The following is a 23561-nucleotide window of genomic DNA, read 5'->3' on the forward strand; positions in this document are numbered from 1 at the left end:
GAGCGCTTACTGTGTGCAGAGCACTGTACTAAGTGCTTGGGAGAGTACAATGCAACAATAGACACATTCCCTGCCCACAGCAAGCTTATAATTTAGAGGAAGAGACAGCATTAATAAAAATAAATATCAGTTATGTATGTGTATATACGTATATATATATATATGAGTGCTGTGGAGCTGGAGGGTGTAATGAATGAAAGGAGCAAGTTAGGGTGATGCAGAAGGGAGAGGGAGAAGAGGAAAGGAGGGCTTAGTCAGGTAAGGCCTCTTGGAGGAATAAATTCTATTACTACTACTATTATTATTACTATTGCTACTACTCATTCTTTAAGCCTTAGGGATGCAAGACGTACTTGACCAGAATGGCCAGATTTTCATTCAGTCCCTTCAGCATTCTGGGGATTGGCCTAGAGTGAGCCCCCCTGGATTCCAGCCATGGGGCAAAACCATTGTTTTCACCGACAGCAGTTGGGCTTGGCTGACAGCCCTGCCTAGCCCAGTTCAGGCCAGTTCTCTGACAAGACAGAATTGCTTCTGATCAGGGCTGGAATGCTTCCAAGCATGGCTGAGAAGAGCTAAGAGTTTCCACTGGTTTTGTAAGACCAGTTAGTTGAACGCTCCCCTCCTCATTTCCCTCTAAAGCTCTCTAGCCCTGTCCCCTTTACACCCTCGCACTCATGATGAAAAGCTGTCACCTTTGATACCAAACCATCTGGCCAGAGGATACGTGGGCTTTGCTGTCTGCAGACTGTTTCATCAGAGATGGAGAGTCGACATTGTTCTCAGACCAAGAACACAGAACACTCCCCATGACAAATGGCTTCAATCCACTTACCCTGGGCCATCTGGCTCCTGACATTACTCCCGAGCAGAAAGGCGGTATGCCCTTGAACTTGATTTAAAACTTGCAAAGTGCCGTATTCTGCAAAGGAGTCAAGGTCTATGCTCCAACCTTGTCCTCTTCCCGCTCCCATCTTTGGTCACTCCTGCCCCTCCTTCTGGACAGAAAAAGGGTGAAATGATCGGTGTCCACAGACCACCTCCCAGCCTCAGGCATTATGCATGGGGTAGGAATCTGATTCTTAGGTTTCCTATAGTGGTGACCAGAGAGATGGAAAATGTGTAATTAAAAGACCTAAGGATGCATTTAAGTATTGAAAACTGCCCATCTTCCCTTCTAGAATGTAAGCTAGCTGTGGGAGAGAATTTGTCCACTAATGCCTATCAACATGTTTACCAATGTGTCTACCAGCATGGTCTAGTGTGTAAAGCAAGGGCCTGGGAATCAGAAGGACCTGGGTTCGAACCTCATCTCCACTACATGTCTGCTGTGTGACCATGGGCAGATCAGTTAACTTCTCTGTGCCTCAGTTACTTCACCTGTAAAATGGTGATTAAGACTGTGAGCCCTATATGGAACACGAACTTTGACCATCCTGATTAGCTTTTATATAGCCCAGAGCTTAGAATAGTGCCTGACACATAGTAAGGGCTTAACAAATACCATAAAAAAACTCTTTTGTATTTTACTCTCCCTGAGCACTTAGTGTCTGGCACACAGTAAGCACTCAATCAATGTGAGCTCACTGTGGGTAGGGAATGTATCTACCAACTCTGTTGTACTGTACTCTCCCAAGCACTTAATACAGTGCTCTGCTCAGAGTAAGCCCACAAACAGTAAGCACTCAAATACTATTACAATTAATAGGGCAGATTTTCAGGGGGTTCTCCTAAGACTATCTCAGGTTCTTTAGGTGTATCACTGCCACCAAGAATGGAATCTTCAGGCTCAGTCAAGCTCCTGTCCTGTCAAAATGTTGAGAGAAATCATTCCAGGCACCTATGAGAGAAGTTGGATCAACATGGCCCTACAGTCCCAGAACTGTTTTAAATAAATTGGTGACTGCCCATCCATTTCTGCATAAAGCAGAAATTCCTCACTATCGACTTTAAAGGTAGTTTGCTCAGTCCTTCCTACCTATCTTCATTCCTCTGCCACCACAACCCAGCCCACAAACTCTGCTCCTCTAAAACCAACCTTCTTTCAATGCCTCAATCTCATCTCATGACATACACACTCCCTCCAGCATGGAATTCCCTCCTGCTTCACATCTGACAGATAATCGCTCTCCCCATTTTCAAAGTCCCACTAAAATCACAACCTTTCCAGGAAGCTCACCACTCTGTTCTCTCTTCTGCATCACCAGTGCACTTTTGCTCATCTGCCCTGACACTTTGATATTTACCCTAACCCAGAGCAGTTATTTTCACATCTTAATAGTTTCTTGCCTCCCTTATTTAAATTTATTTCAATGTCTGTCTCCCTTACTAAAAAAACAAAAAGTTGGTATTTGTTAAGCACTTACTATGTGCAGAGCACTGTTCTAAGCACTGGGGTAGATATAGGGTAATCAGGTTGTCCCATGTGAGGCTCACAATCTTCATCCCCATTTTACAGATGAGGTAACTTTGGCACAGAGGAGTTAAGTGACTTGCCCACAGTCACACAGCTGCCAAGTGGCAGAGCTGGGATTTGAACCCATGACCTCTGACTCCCAAGCCCAGGCTCTTTCCACTGAGCCACGCTGCTTCCCTAATAATAATAATGTTGGTATTGTTAAGCGCTTACTATGTGCAGAGCACTGTTCTAAGCACTGGGGTAGATATAGGGTAATCAGGTTGTCCCACGTGAGGCTCACAATCTTCATCCCCATTTTACAGATGAGGTAACTGAGGCACAGAGAAGTTAAGTGATTTGCCCACAGAGATGGGATTCTAACCCATGACCTCTGACTCCCAAGCCCGGACTCTTTCCACTGAGCCACGCTGCTTAGATTGTAAGCTCCTGGTGGGCAGAGATTGTGTCTACCAGTTCTTATAATGTACCCTCCCAAGTGCTTAGTACAGTGCTCTGCATAAAGTAATCGATAAATAACATCAATTGATTGAACAGGCAAATGATTCCCAAGGTACAGCTGTTGATTGCAACTACACTGTAGATCAGTCTCATACACCTTTCTGGGGATGAATATGTGCTAGCCTTTATTCCTTTATCCTACCAGAGGTGGATAAGCAACGAGGAAGCAATGTGGCCTAGTGGAAAGAGCACAAGTCTGGGGAGTTAGAGTACCTGGGTTCTAATTCTGGTGCTGCTACTTGCTTGTTGTGTGATCTGGTGCAGGTCACTTAACTTCTCTGTGCCTATGTTTCCTCATATGTAAAATGGGACTTTAGTATCTCCCTCCCCTGCAGACTGTGAACCCCATGTGGGGCAGAGACTATGTCTGACCTACTTATCTTGTACCTGCCCCAGTGCTTAGTACAATGCTTGGCACATAGTAATGACTTAAATACCATTATTGTTATAATTTACTATTATTATTGTTGTTATTATTAAATGGATTCTCATGGGGCAGGCAGTCTGGCCCTCCTCTCCGCCTCCTAGGAGGTGAATGGCTTCAATGGCATAGGGTGCTAGGCTGGGATATTGCCCAGCGATGACCCCTCTTAACCTTCCCCCTACCCCACTACCAAGATGACTAGCTGACAAGCCAGTGTCTAACCTGGCAGGTCTTAAACCACTGATGGCCTGTAACTAGAGCTCAACAAGATGCTAAAACCTGGGTGGATGGCAGAAATGGGAGAAATGAGGAGGTGGATTGGTTCAGTTCCATAACTCCCCTCAGATTCAACCCACATTTTTCTGACAGGGGCCCAGGGGGATGATCCACCAGCTCTCCCTGCCTTTGGGTCCTGAGGGTCCAGCTTCACCCAGTGCTCAGCCCCCAGGGTTGTTTCCTAGCAGCTGAAAAGGAGCAACTTGGTCCTGGGTCCACCTGAGAAGTGGGAGGTCACCCTGTCCTTATGCTCATCCTGCCACCTCTCTACACAACAGCAGCATTGGGAGGAACCTGTCCATATTGATTTTGCAATACTGAGTGAGAGTTAAGCCTTGTACAAACAATACAGTGGGATACCCAGGTCCTTTAGATTTGCAGTTGGTAAAGCCAAATGCTAATAGGCAAGTGTGAGCGGCACACAAGTTTTCTTTATTAACTATGTCAGCATGTTGTATATTCAGAACACGTCCATTAATGGACAAGGAAAAGATTGTGAAGCATACTGACAGTGTGGTGAGGGGTAGTTAAAGCAAGGATTTGCAGTCATGTTTCAGAATACCGGGGGTCAGCACATGGAGGAGCAGTGTAGCCTCATGGAAAAAGAACAGGCTGGGAGTCAGAGGACCTGGGTTCTAATCCCAGCTCAGCCAGTCCCCTGCTGGGTGACCTTGTGTAAGTCACTTAACTTCTCTGGGCCTTAGTTTGCTCCACTGAAAAATGGGGATTCAAAGTGACTGAGTGCTTTAACACCGATGGTAAGGAGTTTCTGTTTGACACAGAGGTAGAGGGGCAACCACTGGAGGTTCTTGAGGAGTAGGGAAACATGGCCTGATCATTTTTGTAGAAATGAAGGTTGAACCAACAGGGCTTAGTGATAGATGAAACATGTAGGATGAATGAGAGAGAGGAATCAAGGTTAATGCCAAGGTTACAGACTTGAGATGGTAAGGATGATGGTCCTTCATCAGAACACTGTTGTAAGCACTTGAGAGAGTACAGTACAACAGTGTTGGTAGACACATTCCCTGCCCACAGCTAGTTTACAATCTAGAGCCACTTGTCAGCTGTATGACTGGGCAAGTCACTTCACTTCTCTGGGCCTCAGTTACCTCATCTGTAAAATGGAGATTAAGACTGTGAGCCTCATGTGGGACAACCTGATTACGCTGTATCTACCCAGCACTTAGAACAGTGCTCTGCACATAGTAAGCGCTTAACAAATACCAACATTATTATTATTATTAGAGGGGAAAAACAAAATAAGGAGGAATCCTCTCCCAGTCCTGTTCTTGTCTCAGTCTGGATCGCTGTCCCTGGCGCCCTCTCTCTCGAAGCCCAGGTTCCAATGGAAGAGATTCCTAGCCATTTTTCACCAGGGAGAATGTACAGGAAGGGCTGACATCAGCCCCTTGGGTGGAGCAAATTCCCACATGCCAGGCTCAGAGGAATTGGGGAGACTAGGAGAACTAGTTCTTGCAGGGGGTTGCAGAGTGTGATGATGGCCCTACATCCAACTCCCTCTTCCTATTCCTGCCTAAATTCCTCAGCAAGTTTTCTACATCCACTGTCTTCCCCTCCAACTCCTTTCTCAGCACCCTCTAATCTGACCTCACCTTCCCAGGACCAAATTTTGGCTGGGCTTGGGTTGGCAGCCCTGAGGTGAAGCTAGAGAATCTTGGACTCAGTCTAGGACACACTTTTTTTGGTATTTAAATCCTTATTATATGCCTGGAATTATATTAAGCACAGGGATTGATACAAGATAATCAGGTTGGACACAGTCCATGTCTCACATAGGGCTCACGGTCTTCATCCCCAATTTTCAAATGAGATAGCTGTGGCACAAAGAAGTGAAATGACTTGTCCAAGGTCACGCAGCAGATAAGTGGCTGAACCAAGATTAGAACCCAAGTTCTCTCACTTCTTGGCCTGGGCTCTTTCCAATAGGCCACTCTGTTTCTCCTCAGTTTTGGTTTTGGATTGGCAGAAGGGCCCAGACATCAAGATATTCAGGAGGAGACGCAAGGTACCTCTTCCTCTTAGCACTTTAACCACTTTACAGTGGTAACCAGGGTTTCCATAAACTTTGGTTGTTCTGGAACTGACCTAGTGGATAGAGCATGGGCCTGGGAGTCAGAAAGATCTGGATTCTAATCCCGGCTCTGCCACTTGTCTGCTGTGTGACCTGGAACAAGTCACTTCGCTTCTCTGGGTCTCAGTTCCCTTCTCTGTAAAATGGTATAAGACTGTGAGCCCAATGAGGGTCAGGGACTTCATCCAACTTGATTAGCTTGTTTCTCTCCCAACCCATAATACAGTGCCTGGCAATAGTAAATACATAACAAATACCAATTGAGTCACCTCCTTTCCCTCTTGCATTATTTTTTGTTAGAATAGCCTCTCTTGCCCAAGTCCCAAGATTGGATGTGGTAGCAGAACCCATGTCTTCTTACTACATAGGGGACCAGTAGGAAAAAGGTTGGACAGATAAGGTAAAGCAGATGAGCCATATGACAGCTCAGTTCCTCATGCAAGGTAAAGTTAGATGATTTCCATCCTAGTGGATTAATCAAGGCTGCGGAGCTAAATTCCTTGGTACAGAAGGTTGATTCATAATCACATTTTTAGCCCAGATGCTCTTATGATTTAGCAACAGACGTTATCTTAAGGGCAAAAGTCTGAAAAGATATGGCTATTTTATCTCTTGCACTCTCTTAGGAACTCAAAAAAACCCACTTCCTCACATCCTTCTTTTTTGCCTATCACTAACTTTGTCCTTTTTCATTAGCAAAGTATTGAGCTGGAGCCAGCACAGTTTAATTTGGTTAACTTCCTTGTTTGTGGCCTAGCCTCATTGATCATGTCTCCAGCTTGGAACAATAAATAAATATGTAAATGAGGGGACAAGGCATCAATACAACTGTGGACATTTAGTCCCAAGAAAGCCTTATGATATATTACTAATGAATATGGTTGGGATTGGCCTGATGATTTTAAACACCAGGAGGAGAAGGGTGCTGTGCTTGTTTCCTAAGCCAGCAGTGGAGAGAGGGAAAGAAGAAAAGGGAAGGGGCATGTGCCCTAATCTTCAACTTCAGAGAGAAGCAGCATGGCCTAGTGGATAGAGCATGGACATAGGAGTTAGAAATACCTGGGTTCTAATCCTAGCTCTGCCACTTGTCCACCATGTGTCCTTGAGTAAACCACTCAACTTCTCCATGCCTCAGATAGCTCATATGTAAAATGGAGATTAGGACTGTGAGTCCCAAGTAGAACATGAACTGTGTCAATCAATCAGTCATATTTATTGAGTGCTTACTGTGTGCAGAACACTGTACTAAGCACTTGGGAGAGCACAACATAGGGCTCACTGTCTTAATCCCCATTATCCAGATAAGGTAACTGAAAGCACAGAGAAGTTAACTGACTTGTCTGAGGTCAAGCAGCAGACACGTTGCAGAAGCATTATGGCATAATGGATAGAGTACAGGCCTGGAGTCAGAAGGTCATGGGTACTAATCTCAGCTCTACCAATTGTCAGCTATGTGACCTTGGGCAAGTCACTTTACTTCTCAATTACCTCATCTGTAAAATGAGGATTGAGACTGTGAGCCCCACAGGCAATAGGGACTGTGTCCAACCCAATTTGCTTGTATCCACTCCAGCAATTAGTTCAGTGCCTGGCGCATAGCAAGCACTAAACAAATACCATCATTATTATTACTACAGTATAACAGAGTTGGTAGACAAGCTACCTGACCACAATGAGCTTGTGGTCTAGATCTACCCCAATACTGTACTATGTGCCTGGTACATAGTAAGTGCTTAAAAACTGCCATATAAAAAAAAAATGAGAAACAGTTAATCATGGCGAGAATTTTACAATATGTGTGAATGTGACTGAAAAGACAATTTTATAACCAGAAATCTCCACCAAGCTAAGGGAATTATTCTTTATCTTTGTCTTACAATTTCTCAAAATACTGTAAGTCTCTCCATTTGTATTTGCTCCATATGGTGGGCAGTCTGTCTGATGCTGTAGAATCTGAGCAGCTCACAACTATGACAAAGCAACTGAGGTTGTGCTTCTCTAGGATTTTAAATGTCTAGTGTAGTAGTCGTAGTAGTAGTCTTTGTAATGGTATTTACTGAGGATCCACTGGGTGTAATGCAGTGCTTGGGAACATACCACAGAAAGACAAGGCACATTCCCTTCCCAAAAGGAGCATACACTCTAGCCAAAAGATAGGCAGAAAAGTGTTTCTAAAAGGAGTCAAAATAAATCACTGACTGTACAATTGATTACGCAAATATAACCACATATGCTGAGAGGGTATAAATAAATATACAAGTCTCAAAAGTGGCTTTGAGTTTATCTGATTTGTAGTTTGGGGAATTAATTGGGGAAGATTGATTTGAGGAGGTGGGATTGGGGAAAAGGGGGCGGGCTTTGAGCATGGAAAGGGCTGTGGTCTGTCAGTCTAGCTAGGGGTAAGGGAGGAGGGGAGCAAGGGTCAGAGAAAAACTTCACTGAGGGGACAGAGGTGGAAAAGGCAAGAGTGATTCTCATTTAATCTTTTCTCCTTTGTTGATTTTCTACAGTCTAATTTCTGCCCCTTTCACTCAGCTCAGGCTGCTCCATGCCAAATCCAAGGGATTCTATCCTATCCTTCTTCAACCTTTCAGTTCTCTTTAACACTGTGGATCACAAACTTCTTTTGGAATAATGATCTGATCAAGATTTTACTGACAGTTCTCTTCAATTCTCAAAACATTTTCAGTCTCTTTTACAGTCGCTTCCACCCCACCCTATTTCCTAACTGTGGGTACGCCTCAAGACGTTGTTCTAGATCCTCTTCTCTTTTCATTTCTCCCTCCTTCCTGGTGGAGTTTATCCACTCTGTTGACTTTGACTACCACCTCTATGAGGTCATTCCCAAAAGTCAAAATCCATCTGGGTATCATCTATGTGTCCCTCAACTTCAAAAATGATGCTAGTGTCAAGAAATGCAGACTACTTCAAATGATTGTGCTTTCTTTGTTTCCACATGGGGCCTTACAGTCAGACTAGCTTTAAATAACTGAATAGGATCAGTCTCCCATCCCCCTCTACTCTCTCCTCTCCCTCTAGTCTGTAAGCTCACTGTGGGCAGGGAATGTATCTGTTGTTATTCTGTACTCTCCAAAGTGCTTAGTACAGTGCTTTCCATACAGTAAGTGCTCAGTAAATATGATTGAATGAATGAGAACCTGTGAATTTGTGAGAGGGATTGTTGCTGAAATGATTGATGCATGGCTGACATTCCATACCACCCTCTAGGCTGTAAGCTTGCCCTCTAGACTGTAAACTCATTGTGGGCAGGGAATGTGTCTGTTTATTGTTGCATTGTACTCTCCCAAATACTTAGTACAGTGCTTAGCAAGCATTCAATAAATACTACTGAATGAGTAAATGTAAACAGTGGTATTCAGAGCTTTGCAAAATCTTTGTTCAAGGAGAGCAGCCTTCTCCTGGTTTTTGCCCACCAGACAGGTGTGTCTGCAGTAGCAGTGGGCTTGAAACAGCCTTGATTGAGGCTGAATTGAGGCATTGAGTCTGCCCTCCCGGCTTGTGTGAATCCCCTTTCAGTCTACTACCTCTTTACAGCTGTGTGGGTATCCAATTGTCATTCATAATAATAATATGGGGAAGCAGCAGCTTAGTGGATAAAGCAGAGGCCTGGGACTCAGAAGGTCATGGGTTCTGATCCCAGTTCAGCCACTAGTCTGCCGTGTGACCTTGGGCAAATCACTTCACTTCTCTGTGCCTCCGTTACCTCATCTGTAAAATGAGAATTGAGACTGTGAGCCCCACGTGAGACACGGACTGTGTCCAACTCGATTTGCCTGTATCCACCCCAGCTCTTAATACAGTGCCTGGCCCATAGTAAGCGCTTAACAACTAACACTGTTAAAATTAACATGCGAGGACCTCGCTGATGGTGATCTTAACCTGCTATTCAATGCACATGGGTGGTTTGAATGAACCTATTGGCAAAGCTGAACATTTCTTCTGCAGTAGATCCAGATCTCTCAGCCATATAGAAGGCTGGACACCACCTTTAACTTGGTATGAGGCTTGATGCCCGATTATCATTACATCTATTACTGCTACCACTACTACTCAAGAGGCCTACACCGATCTAGCCATCTCTTCCCCGGTTGCCTCTCTCTTCTGCGTCGTCTACGCCGTTGGATCTGTGACTTTTGGGCATTTGATATTTGCTCCACCCTCACCCCCACAGCACTTATGGACATAATTTAAAAATATATATTATAAACGATTTATATTAATGTCTGTGTCCCCGCTAGACTGTAGATTTGAGGGCAGGGAATGTGTCTACCACCTCCATAATATTGTACTCTTTTGAGCATGTAGTACAGTGCTCTGCATGCAGTAGTGCTCAACAAAGACCAGTGATGACCATTGATGATACTCCTACTCTTACTAATAATTGGTAATTATGACATTGATTAAGCACTTACTATGTGTAAAGCACTGTTCTTAGTTCTAGGGTAGATACAAGATAATCAGATTGAACACAGTCTCTCTCCCACATGGGACTCTCAATCTAAATAGTAATAGTTGTACTACTACTACAGTTATGACTACTAGTTCACCTAGGGAAATAAGCACTAGCCTATATACAGAGGGTTTAAAGTAACATATAATCTGCTTGTCTTTTCATTAATATTTGTTTAGTGCTTATTATCAATCACTCAAAGTTATTTATTAAGCCCTTACTGTGAGTAATAATGATAATAATGTTGGTATTTAAGCACTTACTATGTGCTGAACATTGTTCTAAGTGCTGGGGTAAATACAAGGTAATCAGGTTGTCCCACACAGGGCTGTCAGTCTTCATCCCCATTTTACAGATGAGGTAACTGAGGCACAGAGAAGTTCAGTGACTGGCCCAAGGTCACATGGCTGACAAGTGGCAGAGCAGGATTAGAACCCATGACCTCTGACTCCCAAGCCCATGTTCTTTCCACTGAGCAACGCTGCTTCCCCAAGCAGTAGAGTGCTTCTACTCTACAGAATAGAGCACTGTACCAAGTTCACGGGAAAATACAACGGAGTTGGTTGACACAACCCCTGCCCACAAGGAATTTACAATCTATAAGGGGAGGCAGTCATTAAAGTAGACTAAGAATAAGGGAAATGGAGTATATGTTCAGAGCAGTGGTAATGGTGGTAGTATTTATTTGGGCGTGATGCACTTACTTACAATATTTGGCCTAGTGGACTGAGCACAGGCCTGGGATTCAGAAGCACTTTGCTGCCACTTGTCTGCTGTGTGACCTTGAGCAAAACACTTAACCTCTCTGTGCCTCAATTACATGGGGATTAAGATTGCGAGCCACATCTGGGACAGGGACTATGTCCAACCTGATTAATTTGAATCTACCCCAGCATTTAGTACAGTTCCTGTCATATAGTAAGCACTTAACAAATACAATGAAAAAAGAGAGAAAATGCAACAGAAGATTGAATATTTAATCAATATTCATTTAAAAAAGTGCTGAAGCTAAGTATAAAATAAATAAATGTAGGCATATAAGTGCTAAAAGCATACAAAAGATGACTGAAATTTGGAGTGCTGACTAGTCAGAGTAGGTTTGTTGGAGAAACTATGACTACAGGAAGGGCTTGAAGGTAGAGAAAGCTGAGGACTAGTGGATTTGGCTGGGGAAGGGAGTTCCAGATCTAGGGGAAAATGCAAGCAAGATGAGAGCAAGTCTCAGCCAGAAGATAGGTTTAGGAAGAGCAAAAAGTGCAAGCAGAGTGAAAAAAGCTAAGAAAAGTAGAAAGAGCTGGTGAAAAGAATTGCAGCCAATGGCAAGGAGGCTTTGCTTGATGCATATGCAGATAGGCTATAATTGCAGGGTTTTGATGACTGAAAATATGTGTGCCCAATGATATTTCAGGAAGATAATTCACGCAGCAGGGTGGAGTATGGATTGAAGTGGGGAAACACTGGAGGTAGAGAGAGCTCCAAGGAAACTGATAAAAAGTCTGTAGTGGCCAAATTTTGGCTCTTGTTGATTTGCTGTGTGACTCGTAGTGAAATGTTGGGAAGCATGCTTATTATTTGTTATTTAATAGCCAATATGGCAAGCTGCTGGGTGTTCATTCCAGGCCTTTCAAGGACCCTGCTCTGCCCTAGTGGACCTGAGGGCAGGACTGCCATATCATTGCATTTTTGTCTTGTGGCTCTTCAGTTCATGAGGCTGCAGTAGTCCATTTGGGAAGTGACAAGCACTTGAGTCAGGCCAGTGGTTATATGGATGGAACGGAAGAGGGGGAAATCTGTGAAATGTTTTTGAGGAAAAATCAGCAGATTTTTTCAGGAGATTGGTTATGAAAGCAGAATAACAGTGAGGAGTCAGAGATGATACCAAGATTGCAGGCTTCAGTCACGGGGGACAAGGAGTTGTCAAGGAAGATGAGGATGCTGGAAGGAGAGGAGGATTTAAGGGACAGTATGAGACTATTATTAGTATCCTGGGGTAGATACAAGTCAATCGGATTGGACACAGGCCCTGTCTAAGTAGGTGGGAGAACAGATATTTAACCCCCATTTTACAGTTGAGGGAACTGAGGCACTGAGAAGTTAAATGACTTGTCCAAGGTCATACAGTAGGCAAGTGGTGGAGCTGGGATTAGAATCCAGATCCTCAGATCTCCAGGTCCATATGCTTTCCACTGGCCATGCTGCTTCTGTAACTGAGATATCCCTATTTGAGCATGCTGAGTTTAGATATGGGTGGCCCATCCAATCAGTGGTATTTATTGTGTATACTGTGTGCAAAGCACTGTATTAAGACCTTCATTCATTCATTCAATTGTATTTATTGAGCACTTACTGTGTGCAGAGCACTGTACTAAGCTCTTGAGACAGTACTCTCGATGTACATCTCACTCTCCCATCTTGCACTCTTGATGTATATCCCACTCTTGATGTTCAAGTTACTGCTCTCAACTCCACCCTCTCTACTGATCTCAACTCACTCCCCCTGTTTCCCTCCGCCACTCTTGCTCCACTAAGCCACATCCCTGGATCTCTGCCTCTGTCCACCTCCTTTGCTCTATGCTTGAGCTGCTGAGCGCTGCTGGCGAAGGTCCAAGCACCAAGCCAACCTTATCCATTTCACCTTTATCCATTCCTGCCTTAACTCTGCCCTCTCCTCCACCAGGCAAAAATTTCTTCCCTCATTGACGCCCTTGCCCGTCACCCCCGCCAATTGTTCCAGACCTTTAATTCTCTCCTCAGGCCCCCTGTTCCTCCCCCTCCTCCATCCCTCACCCTCAACGATCTGGCCACCTACTTCATCATGAAAATCAACACAATCAGGACTGAGCTCCCCAAAGTCACCCTTCCCCCTTCTGCCTCCCCCCCACCCCAACCCTCTTCCCTACTTTCCCATCCTTCCCTGCAGTATCCTCAGAGGACATCTCCTCCCTCCTCGCAAGTGCCACCCCCTCCACCTGTGCTTCAGACCCCATTCCCGCTCACCTTATGAAAACCATCGCCCCTTCCCTCCTCCCCTCCTTAACTTCTATCTTTAACTGCTCACTCTTCAATGGCTTCTTCCCCTCTGCCTTCAAACATGCCCATGTCTCCCCCACCCTAAAAAAACCCTCTCTTGACCCCACTTTCCCTTCCAGTTATCACCCTATCTTACTCCTACCCTTCCTTTCCAAGCTCCTAGAACAAGTCATCTACACTCGCTGCCTAGAATTCCTTAACTCCAATTCTCTCCTGGACCCCCTCCATTCTGGCTTCCATCCCCTCGACTCTACCGAGACTGCTCTCTCAAAGGTCGCCCATGACCTCCTTCTAGCCAAATCCAATGGCTCCTACTCTATCCTAATCCTCCTTGACCTCTCAGCTGCCTTTGACCCAGTAGACCATCCCCTTCCCCTCCACACCTTATCTCACCTTGGCTTCACGGACTCCTTCCTCTCCACGGTCTCGGTCTCCACCACGGTCTCGGTCTCCACAGGCTCCTCCTCCCCCTCCCATCCTCTAACTGTAGGGGTTCCTCAAGGGTCAGTTCTTGGCCCTCTTCTATTCTCCATTTACACTCACTCCCTTGGTGAACTCATTCGCTCCCATGGCTTCAACTATCATCTCTATGCAGATACCACACAAATCTACATCTCCGCCCCTGTTCTCTTCCCCTCCCTTCAGGCTCGTATCTCCTCTTGCCTCCAGGACGTCTCCACCTGGATGTCTGCCCGCCACCTAAAACTCAACATATCCAAAACTGAGCTCGTTATCTTCCCTCCCAAGCCCTATCCTCTTTCTGACTTCCCTATCACTGTGGATGGTACGACCATCCTTCCCATCTCTCAAGCCCACAATCTTGGTGTCATCCTTGACTCATCTCTCTCATTCACCCCACACATCCAATCCATCATCAAGGCCTACCAGTCTCACCTTTATAATATTGCCAAGATCCGCCCTTTCCTTTCCACCCGAACGACTATCTTACTGGTACAGGCTCTCATAATATCCCGGCTGGATTACTGTGTCAGCCTTCTAACTGATCTCCCTTCCTCTTGTCTCTCCCCACTCCAGTCTATTCTTCATTCTGCTGCCTGGCTCATCTTCCTGCAGAAACACTCTGGGCATGTCACTCCCCTCCTTAAAAACGTCCAGTGGTTGCCTATCAACCTCCGCATGAAACAAAAACTTCTCACTCTAGGCTTCAAGCCTCTCCATCACCTTGCCCCCTCCTACCTCTCCTCCCTTCTCTCTTTCTACTGCCCACCCCGCACACTCCGCTCCTCTGCCACTCACCTCCTCACCGTCCCCCATTCTCGCCTATCCCACCGTCGACCCCTGGCCCACGTCCTCCTGCTGTCCTGGAATGCCCTCCCTCCTCACCTCCGCCAAACTAACTCTCTTCCCCTCTTCAAAGCCCTACTGAGAGTTCACCTCCTCCAAGAGGCCTTCCCAGACTGAGCTTCCCCTTTTCCCTCTGCTCTCTCTGCTGCCTCTCTGCCCCCCCTTCACCTCCCCTCAGCTAAGCCCCCCTTCCCCCCCTTTACCCTCTGCTCCTCTCCCTCTCCCTTCCCCTCCCCTAAGCACTGCGCTCATTTGCTCATTTGTATATATTTTTATTCCCCTATTTATTTTGTTAATGAGGTGTACATCCCCTTGATTCTGCTTATTGCTATTGTTTTTGTCTGTCTGTCTCCCCCGACTAGACTGTAAGCCCGTCAATGGGCAGGGATTGTCTCTATCTGTTGCCGAATTGTACATTCCAAGTGCTTAGTACAGTGCTGTACACATAGTAAGCTCTCAATAAATACTAATGAATGAATGAATGAACGAACGAAAGTACAACACAACAAGATTGGTAGACATGTTGTCTGCTCGTAGGGAGCTTACACAGAGAGATAGAAAAACAGGGTTGCCTAGTGGGAAGAGAACTGGCCTGGGATTCAGAGGACCTGGGTGGTGGATATTCACATTTTCATGAATCCTTCAATGCACAGAGTAATACCATATTCTGGTAAACCTTGATTATGCACCATCTCACAACTAACATTTCCAGTACCCTCTGACCCTTGGGCAATCAAGGATATTTGTAATGCAAAATCCAAGTGCAGGGAAGTGTGTAAAATCCATTGAAAAATCTAACCTCTCCTAGGTTCAGAAAACTAAGGTTGCCCCTGGCGTGGAAGTTGATGTGCTTATCATATTTTATGCTCTGTGTACCAATATCTCCTTTATACTATTCATATCCCTTAACTAAGTCAATTATAAGTGCTTGAAAGGAGGCTAAATTTAGAGTCTACACCATTTGGCTGTGTCCCTATGAAGAATTCTTATTGGAGTCAATTTAGGAAAGATCTAAACTCAGCACCTTAAAGATTCAAGCCGCATAACTTGACTGTGTCAAGGTTATATTTTTTTTTTCATTTCTTTTGAGGAGAGCTCCTAACCTGCACTCCACATCATGCATCTTTTATTACCACCTTAACTTGTTTATAAAACATTGTTCATTCCCTCCAATGAGCTGTGGCAGGGGACTCCCCTACCTGATTGACTTGAGAATTTGTTTATGTGCAAAATTCCTGCCTGAAATCGATAGCAAAACCTCATTCAGGGACCTCTTTCCAGCACATGTGGGTAATGGATGTCTCAGGATGAAGATGGCATCCTGCTAAGTAATGAGAAAATTGGACTACTGGTGGAGGTGAGCTGGAAAGAGGGATAAAGGAGCAAAGAGAAAGATAGGAAATAGAAAGGTCAAGAGGAAAAATCACTGACTGGACGAGTGGATGGAGGGATCAAGCTGAAACCTGGAGCATAAGACAAGTTTGTTGTTAAATTTAATAGTCTGTAGGTGTTGATTGCTAGAATCGTAAATTGAGCTATTAATTTGCTGTTCTAACAGAATAGCGCCTAAATTATGCAAATTGAATTGAAAACTTGTCGGTTCCAAAAGGAGTGTATGGGCTTTCCAATCAAGTATTTTTAAGACTTTTCCGTGTGTGTGTGTGTGTGTGTGTGTGTGTGTGTGTGTGTGTCTTTCTAATTCTGCGTTGGAGGTTCAATCAGCCTTAGGACTGTTTCCCATTTGCCCCCGTGTTTGCATTCCAAGTAGCCTCTCTCCCCTCACCTGCCTGCCCCTGGCGATAAGAGAGATTTTGAACTGGCAGCCTGAGAGCGGCTGCAATGATCAGAGCTTCTGGAATTAAAGTCTCCCCTGCCTGCCCCTCCAAGCCTCCAACCACACCAGAGAAGATGGGAAGAGAGTGTGGGCTTTGGGGAAAACCATGGGTCCGTCCATCAACCCCACAGGCAGCTGCAACAGTAGCATTTCCATCACTGCAGGACAGGTTTTGAGTGTCAGCATTTCTCTGGAATGAAGGATGAGTTGCATTTTTCAAGATCGGGCCTCGCTACCGTGACGATGTAAATGTCCACTTTGGTAAGAGACACAAACCAGGTTTCTGAGCAAGTTGACCCCCACCACCTCTTGTTCCATTCCAGAGTTCCAGCCAAAGGGATTTGGGAGATGTCGAGGTTATAGCTGTGCAGATAAACTGGCTGGGTGGAAAACACCAACCTAGTAAATCTGATTGGAGGGCATTCAAGAGTGCAGCCATTAGTCATTGGAGGATGGATACTCCTGTCCTATTGGACTAAGTCCAGCTTCCTCTGGTTGAGCAAACACTAGCCAGGTCTCCCCAGCAGGAAGAAGAGTGGATACTGTCAAATAATGTTCATCTGCTAAAACCAAGCAAATGGTGACCTGGGGGAGGTTGAGTCCTTTCTGACATCAGATTCTATCTGCTAGTCTACACTAATTCTTAGCATCAAGGCATTATGGGCTGAGAAAGACTTGGGCAGAACTGACCGAACCCCTGACAATGTTGGGTCCACCTACAAAGTGGAGAAGAGATCTGCTCTAGTCAAGCAGTAAGAGTGCCTTCTTGGTTCCCCCAAGAATAATTGGGAAACAGCTTTTTTGGAGACAGGTGACTGTTACCCGTGCTTTTGCTTCTTCTTCTTCTCCTTTTTCTACACCCATATTCTCCCCATCCCCAGCCACACAGCACTTGTGCACTTAACTTTAAATCATATATTATAAATTACTGATTTATTCGTATGAATGTCTGTCTCCCCCTCTATACTGTAAGATCATTATGGGTATGGAAAGGTTACTGCTAATTCTGATGTATTGTACTCTCCCAAGCACTTAATACAGTGCTCTGAACAGAGCCTTTCCCTCTGTCCTTCTTTCTGCTGCTTTTTTTATGATATTCATTAGTGCTTACTATGTGCCAGGTACTGAACTGAGAACTAGGGTTGACTCAAACTAATCAGATTGGACACAGTCTCTGCCCTACAAAAAGCTCAAAGTCTTAATTTCCATTTTACAGATAAGGGAACTGAAGCACAGAGAAGTGAAATGACATACCCAAATTCACACAGCAGACAAGAGATTAGAACCAGGTCCTTCTGACTCCCAGGCCCATGCTCTATCCAGTAGGCCACGTTGCTTGTCTTTTCTCCTCCTTCCTTTTCCATTCTTCTCCCTTCTCATCCTTCATTCCTCTCGCTACCCAATCATTTCACTACAGTGAGCATCATTGGTAGCACCTGGCCCAGTGAATGTACGGAGACTCCCACAAAAGCCCTGTGGTTTTCCTTTTATTTGTTTTTACTTCTGTTCCACTCACATCAGCTAAGTGGGTCGCTGAAAGGCCTTCCACTGCCCAACTGACAGAAAAAAAACACGCCTGAGGCGAGAAACAGGTTTTTTTAAAAAAATTTAACTTTTTAAAATAAATCCCTCCTTTTCATGCTGTTACCTCTCTCTCTCTGTCATACCTCTCTCTCATGCCTGTCTGGCTCTGACAGGCCTGAGAAGCCCCTGCCTGTTTCCTCAATCCCACCCAACACAGCTGGGGCTGTCTGAGCTGCTCTCTCCATTTCCCTCCTTCCCTCCCGTGGCTTCTTGCTCGAACTATCACGGAGCAGAAGTGTGTCAGCGCAGTGTGTGGGCTCTGCTTGCCGCAGGGTCTATCCAAGACAAAGAAGAGCTAGGCAGTTCGTTTGAAGGTTTGGGATGAGCAGAGAGGGCAGGACGACAGCTCTGTCAGAAAGGGTTCTTCAAAAGGCAAACATGTGCAAATTCGGAGCTGACTGGAAGGGAAAATGACATTAATCTGGCAGCGGTGGCTCTGGCTAGCTATGTCCCAGACCCGCTGGCTCCAACAAGATTTGGCAATCTTAGTTGTGTGCCCGAGGGCATGTACATGTATGCATAGATATTCAAGGTGTGTATTTTGTGACAGTCTATCCACCTGAATGCCAAGATATGCCCATTTTTCCCCATGGCATTTGTGAAGAATTTATTATGTGCCAGGCACTCAAGTAAGCCCTGGGGTAGATGCAAACTAATCACATTGGACACAGTCCTTGTTCCATGTGGGGCTCACAGACTTAATCCCCGTTATCTGATCATCTCCCTCAAAAAGGTCACAAAGAGATTAGTGAAGTGACCTTTGTCACCTACTTTGAGTCCTTGAGAATACATTTGTATGGAGGTCTGGGTACAGAGCACAACCCTGGGAAAGCGACAAGCTTTTGGAAGTAGCAAGTCCCAGCAGAGAAGAGAAAAAAATGAAATATAAGCACCCTGTCTTACTGCCTTCCCAATAACTCTCAGCTCTGATATACACCTCAGAAATCATTTGCATGTGTCTGTCCATTTTTTTATGTTGTTTGTTAAGCACTTACTATGTGTGAGGTATTCATTCAATAGTATTTATTGAGTGCTTACTATGTGCAGAGCACTGTACTAAGCTCTTGGAATGTACAATTTGGCAACAGATAGAGACAATCCCTGCCCAGTGACGGGCTCACAGTGTTGGGGCAGAAACAATCTAATCAGGTTGGACAAAGTGTCCCACATGTGGCTTGAAGTATTCAATAGTATTTATTGAGCGCTTACTATGTGCAGAGCACTGTACTAAGCGCTTGGGATGAACAAGTCAGCAACAGATAGAGACAGTCCCTGCTGTTTGACGGGCTTACAGTCTAATCGGGGGAGACGGACAGACAAGAACAATGGCAATAAATAGAGTCAAGGGGAAGAACATCTCGTAAAAACAATGGCAACTAAATAGAATCAAGGCGATGTACAATTCATTAACAAAATAAATAGGGTAACGAAAATATATACAGTTGAGCGGAGGAGTACAGTGCTGTGGGGATGGGAAGGGAGAGGTGGAGGAGCAGAGGGAAAAGGGGAAAAAGAGGGTTTAGCTGCGGAGAGGTAAAGGGGGGATGGCAGAGGGAGTAGAGGGAGAAGAGGAGCTCAGTCTGGGAAGGCCTCTTGGAGGAGGTGAGTTTTAAGTAGGGTTTTGAAGAGGGGAAGAGAATCAGTTTGGCGGAGGTGAGGAGGGAGGGCGTTCCAGGACCGCGGGAGGACGTGACCCAGGGGTCGACGGCGGGATAGGCGAGACCGAGGGACGATGAGGAGGTGGGCAGCAGAGGAGCGGAGCGTGCGGGGTGGGTGGTAGAAAGAGAGAAGGGAGGAGAGGTAGGAAGGGGCAAGGTGATGGAGAGCCTCGAAGCCTAGAGTGAGGAGTTTTTGTTTGGAGCGGAGGTTGATAGGCAACCACTGGAGTTGTTTAAGAAGGGGAGTGACATGCCCAGATCGTTTCTGCAGGAAGATGAGCCGGGCAGCCGAGTGAAGAATAGACTGGAGCGGGGCGAGAGAGGAGGAAGGGAGGTCAGAGAGAAGGCCGACACAGTAGTCTAGCCGGGATATACAAGAGCCCGTAACAGTAAGGTAGCCGTTTGGGTGGAGAGGAAAGGGCGGATCTTGGCGATATTGTAGAGGTGAAACCAGCAGGTCTTGGTAACGGATAGGATGTGTGGGGTGAACGAGAGAGACGAGTCAAGGATGACACCGAGATTGCGGGCCCGAGAGACGGGAAGGATGGTCGTGCCATCCACGGTGATAGAGAAGTCTGGGAGAGGACCGGGTTTGGGAGGGAAGATGAGGAGCTCAGTTTTGCTCATGTTGAGTTTTAGGTGGCGGGCCGACATCCAGGTGGAGACGTCCCGGAGGCAGGAGGAGATGCAAGCCTGAAGGGAGGGGGAGAGGACGGGGCGGAGATCTGCGTGTCATCTGCGTAGAGATGGTAGTCAAAGCCGTGAGAGCGAATGAGTTCACCGAGGGAGTGAGTGTAAATGGAGAACAGAAGAGGGCCAAGAACTGACCCTTGAGGAACTCCAACAGTTAGAGGATGGGAGGGGGAGGAGGCTCCAGCGAAGGAGACCGAGAATGACCGGCCAGAGAGGTAAGAGGAGAACCAGGAGAGGACAGAGTCTGTGAAGCCAAGGTGAGATAAGGTATGGAGGAGGAGGGGATGGTCGACAGTGTCAAAGGCAGCAGAGAGGTCAAGGAGGATTAGAATGGAGTAGGAGCCATTGGATTTGGCAAGAAGGAGGTCATGGGTGACCTTAGAGCAGTCTCAGTAGAGTGGAGGGGACGGAAGCCAGATTGGAGGGGGTCTAGGAGAGAATGGGAGTTAAGGAATTCTAAGCATCGATTGTAGACGACTCATTCTAGGATTTTGGAAAGGAAGGGTAGTAGGGAGATAGGGCGATAACTGGAGGGGGAAGTGGGGTCAAGAGCGGGTTTTTTTAGGATGGGGGAGACATGGGCATGTTTGAAGGCAGAGGGGAAGGAGCCCTTGGAGAGTAATAATTGCTATTTTATAGATGAGGGAACTGAGGCACCAAGAAGTGACTTGCCCAACGTCCCACAACAGACAAGTGGAAGAGCCAGGAATAGGACTTGGGTCCTTCTTCCCCCAAGACTTGAGATTTTTCCACTAGGCCATGCTGTATCTCATTGCCCCTTTCTGCTCTGGGCAAAAAGAATTGTAGGTCCTTACTGTAGTGCTGTTGTTGCCTCCTGATGGGCTTGTTGCAGTCTTCAAAGTAGCCTGTTGGTTTTCTAGATCATCTCAAAGCCTCCGCTCAAGGAGATGAGCTCCTCCCTGATTGGTCCCATTATCTGCCATTCCTGTCTCCCGGTGGACGGATTTGGACTCCTCCTCCGGGGTCGTCTTTCTTGATCAATCTTTCATTTCCCCATGTCTGCCACTTCAGCACTACCTCATCGTATAAGTGCTTGAGTATTCACTCATTCCCACTCCCCAAGTAGCATTTAAGTTCAAACTCTGTAAAATCCCCCAAACTGTAATTTATTTAAGCGACATCTCCCCAACTAAAGTGCAGGGATCCTTGAGGGCAGAGATCATGGCTAATTGCCATACTGTCCCAAGAGCTTAGAACAGTGCTCTGCACAGAGTTAAGCACTCAATAAATACTACTGACTGATTATATACCTGAAAAGGTTCATGGAACATAAAACCATCCATAAAAAACAAGCACATAAGTAGCATAACCTAGTGGATAGAACATGGGCCTGGGCGTCAGAAGGACCTGGGTTCTCATACCAGCTCTGCCACTTGTTTGTTGTGTTACCTTAGGGAAATCACTTCACTTCTCAGTGCTTCATCTGTAAAATGGAGATTAATACTGTCAACTACATGTGGGCCATGGACTGTGTCCAACTTGATTAGCTTGTATCTACCCCAGTGCTTAGTACAATGTTTGGCACAAAGTGCTTAACAAACATCATTAAAAAAAATTGATAGACATATGTAAATGTTTTGTGAGGTCTATATCAGCTAAGAGTTATTGGGAAGGCAAGAAAAGCAGGTTGCTTATATTTCTTTTTTTTCCCTCTTCTCTGCTGTGACTTGCTATGTCCAAAAGCTTGTTGCTTTCCCAGGGTCTTGCTCTTTACCCAGACCTTCTTCTCACCAATGTATCCTCAAAGACTTAAAACGAATACACAGGTCACTTCACTAATCTTTATGTGACCTCTCTGAGGGAGGTGATGAGATAACAAGGTGGAGCCATCTTCCAAGCTTATTAATACAGTCCTGTTTTCTCCCCTAGCAGATCTCAGCTCCCTCTGCAAGCACATCCTCACACCATTTGAAATGTGTGTTTTTTCACACTTGAGACAACTTCATTTTACTTTTCCTAGGTAGAGAGAGAGCCACCAGCCCTCTGATCAGGACCAGATACAGGGAAAAATAAGTTCCCATTTGGCTGCAGGAAGCACTGAACTCTGAGGAACACATTTATGAAATGAGCAAGAATACAAAATAGTGGGAAATGTGATGAGAAATGTCTTCTCAAGTCGGGGAAAACCTGATGATGTGTAAGAGGCAGAGTAAGAGCACTTTAAAGCACATTCTCTACCAGGATGGCACCTTTCAGAACTCGTCCTCCAAGACACAATTATTTGTGTCACACTGCCATGTGATACGGTTTCTCCCTGTCGCTGAAGGCAGGGGTGAAGTCATGAAGCATGCAGGCCTGGAGCCCAGGTCTGGGAAATTGTACCACAGAAATGTGAGAACAGATAATTATCTCCATGGGGCTTCAGTGGTTTGCTTGTGATAACATGGATGTTAGACTAATATTAGTGACTGAAGGGGCATCAGGACAAAAAGTAGAACTGGAAAAGATGAAGATCACTTAGCTCTAATTTCATACCCTTCTTCTGAGGGATTCAAGGAGGTTCTAGATAGCTAAATGGAAGTAGTCACTTCTCAGCCAAGAAGATGCCACTGAAAGTGTCCAGAGTTGTTTAGGCCAATGAGGAAAACCCAGACCCAACCATATCATATGCATACGAAGAATTTTCCCTTTTGTGTTGTTCACAGTGATTAGCTCTCTTTCCACTTTTGTCTGATAAAAGTCAGGATCTTTCAAAGCTCTGCTCAGAAAGAGCCTTTCTTTTCTAGATTGCAAGATCCCATGCTGGTCCGTTTGCTGCAGTTACCCCTTGGTTTTCAGCAGAGGGGCAGTGCTGTCTGAGGCTTTGCTTTCCTACATTTGTTATTATTATTATTTTTGTTATATTAAGGGCTCACTATGTGCCAAACACTGTTCCAACTGCTGGGGTAGATTCGACCTAGGTTGGACACAATCCCTCTCCCACATGGTGCTCACAGTTTAAGTAAGAGGGAGAACAGGTTTTGAATTTTACAGTTGTGGAAACTGAGGCACAGAGAAGTTAAGTGACTTGCCCAAGGTCACATAGCAGGCAATTGACAGAACTGGTACTAAGACCCAGGTCCTCTAATTCCCAAGCCCATGCTCTTTTCACTAGGCCGTGCTGCTTCTCTAAATTCTTAGCAATGTCTCCTCTGCCTCCTACTTTCCAGTTTTCCAATTTCAGTTCAACATGTAGCAGCCATTTGTTTGTTTGTTTAGTGGTATTTCTTAAGTGGTTATTAAGCGCGTAACCCTAACCCAGATGCCATTCTAA

Source organism: Ornithorhynchus anatinus, chromosome 4 (assembly GCF_004115215.2).
Source record: "Ornithorhynchus anatinus isolate Pmale09 chromosome 4, mOrnAna1.pri.v4, whole genome shotgun sequence".
NCBI classification, from domain to species: domain Eukaryota; kingdom Metazoa; phylum Chordata; class Mammalia; order Monotremata; family Ornithorhynchidae; genus Ornithorhynchus; species Ornithorhynchus anatinus.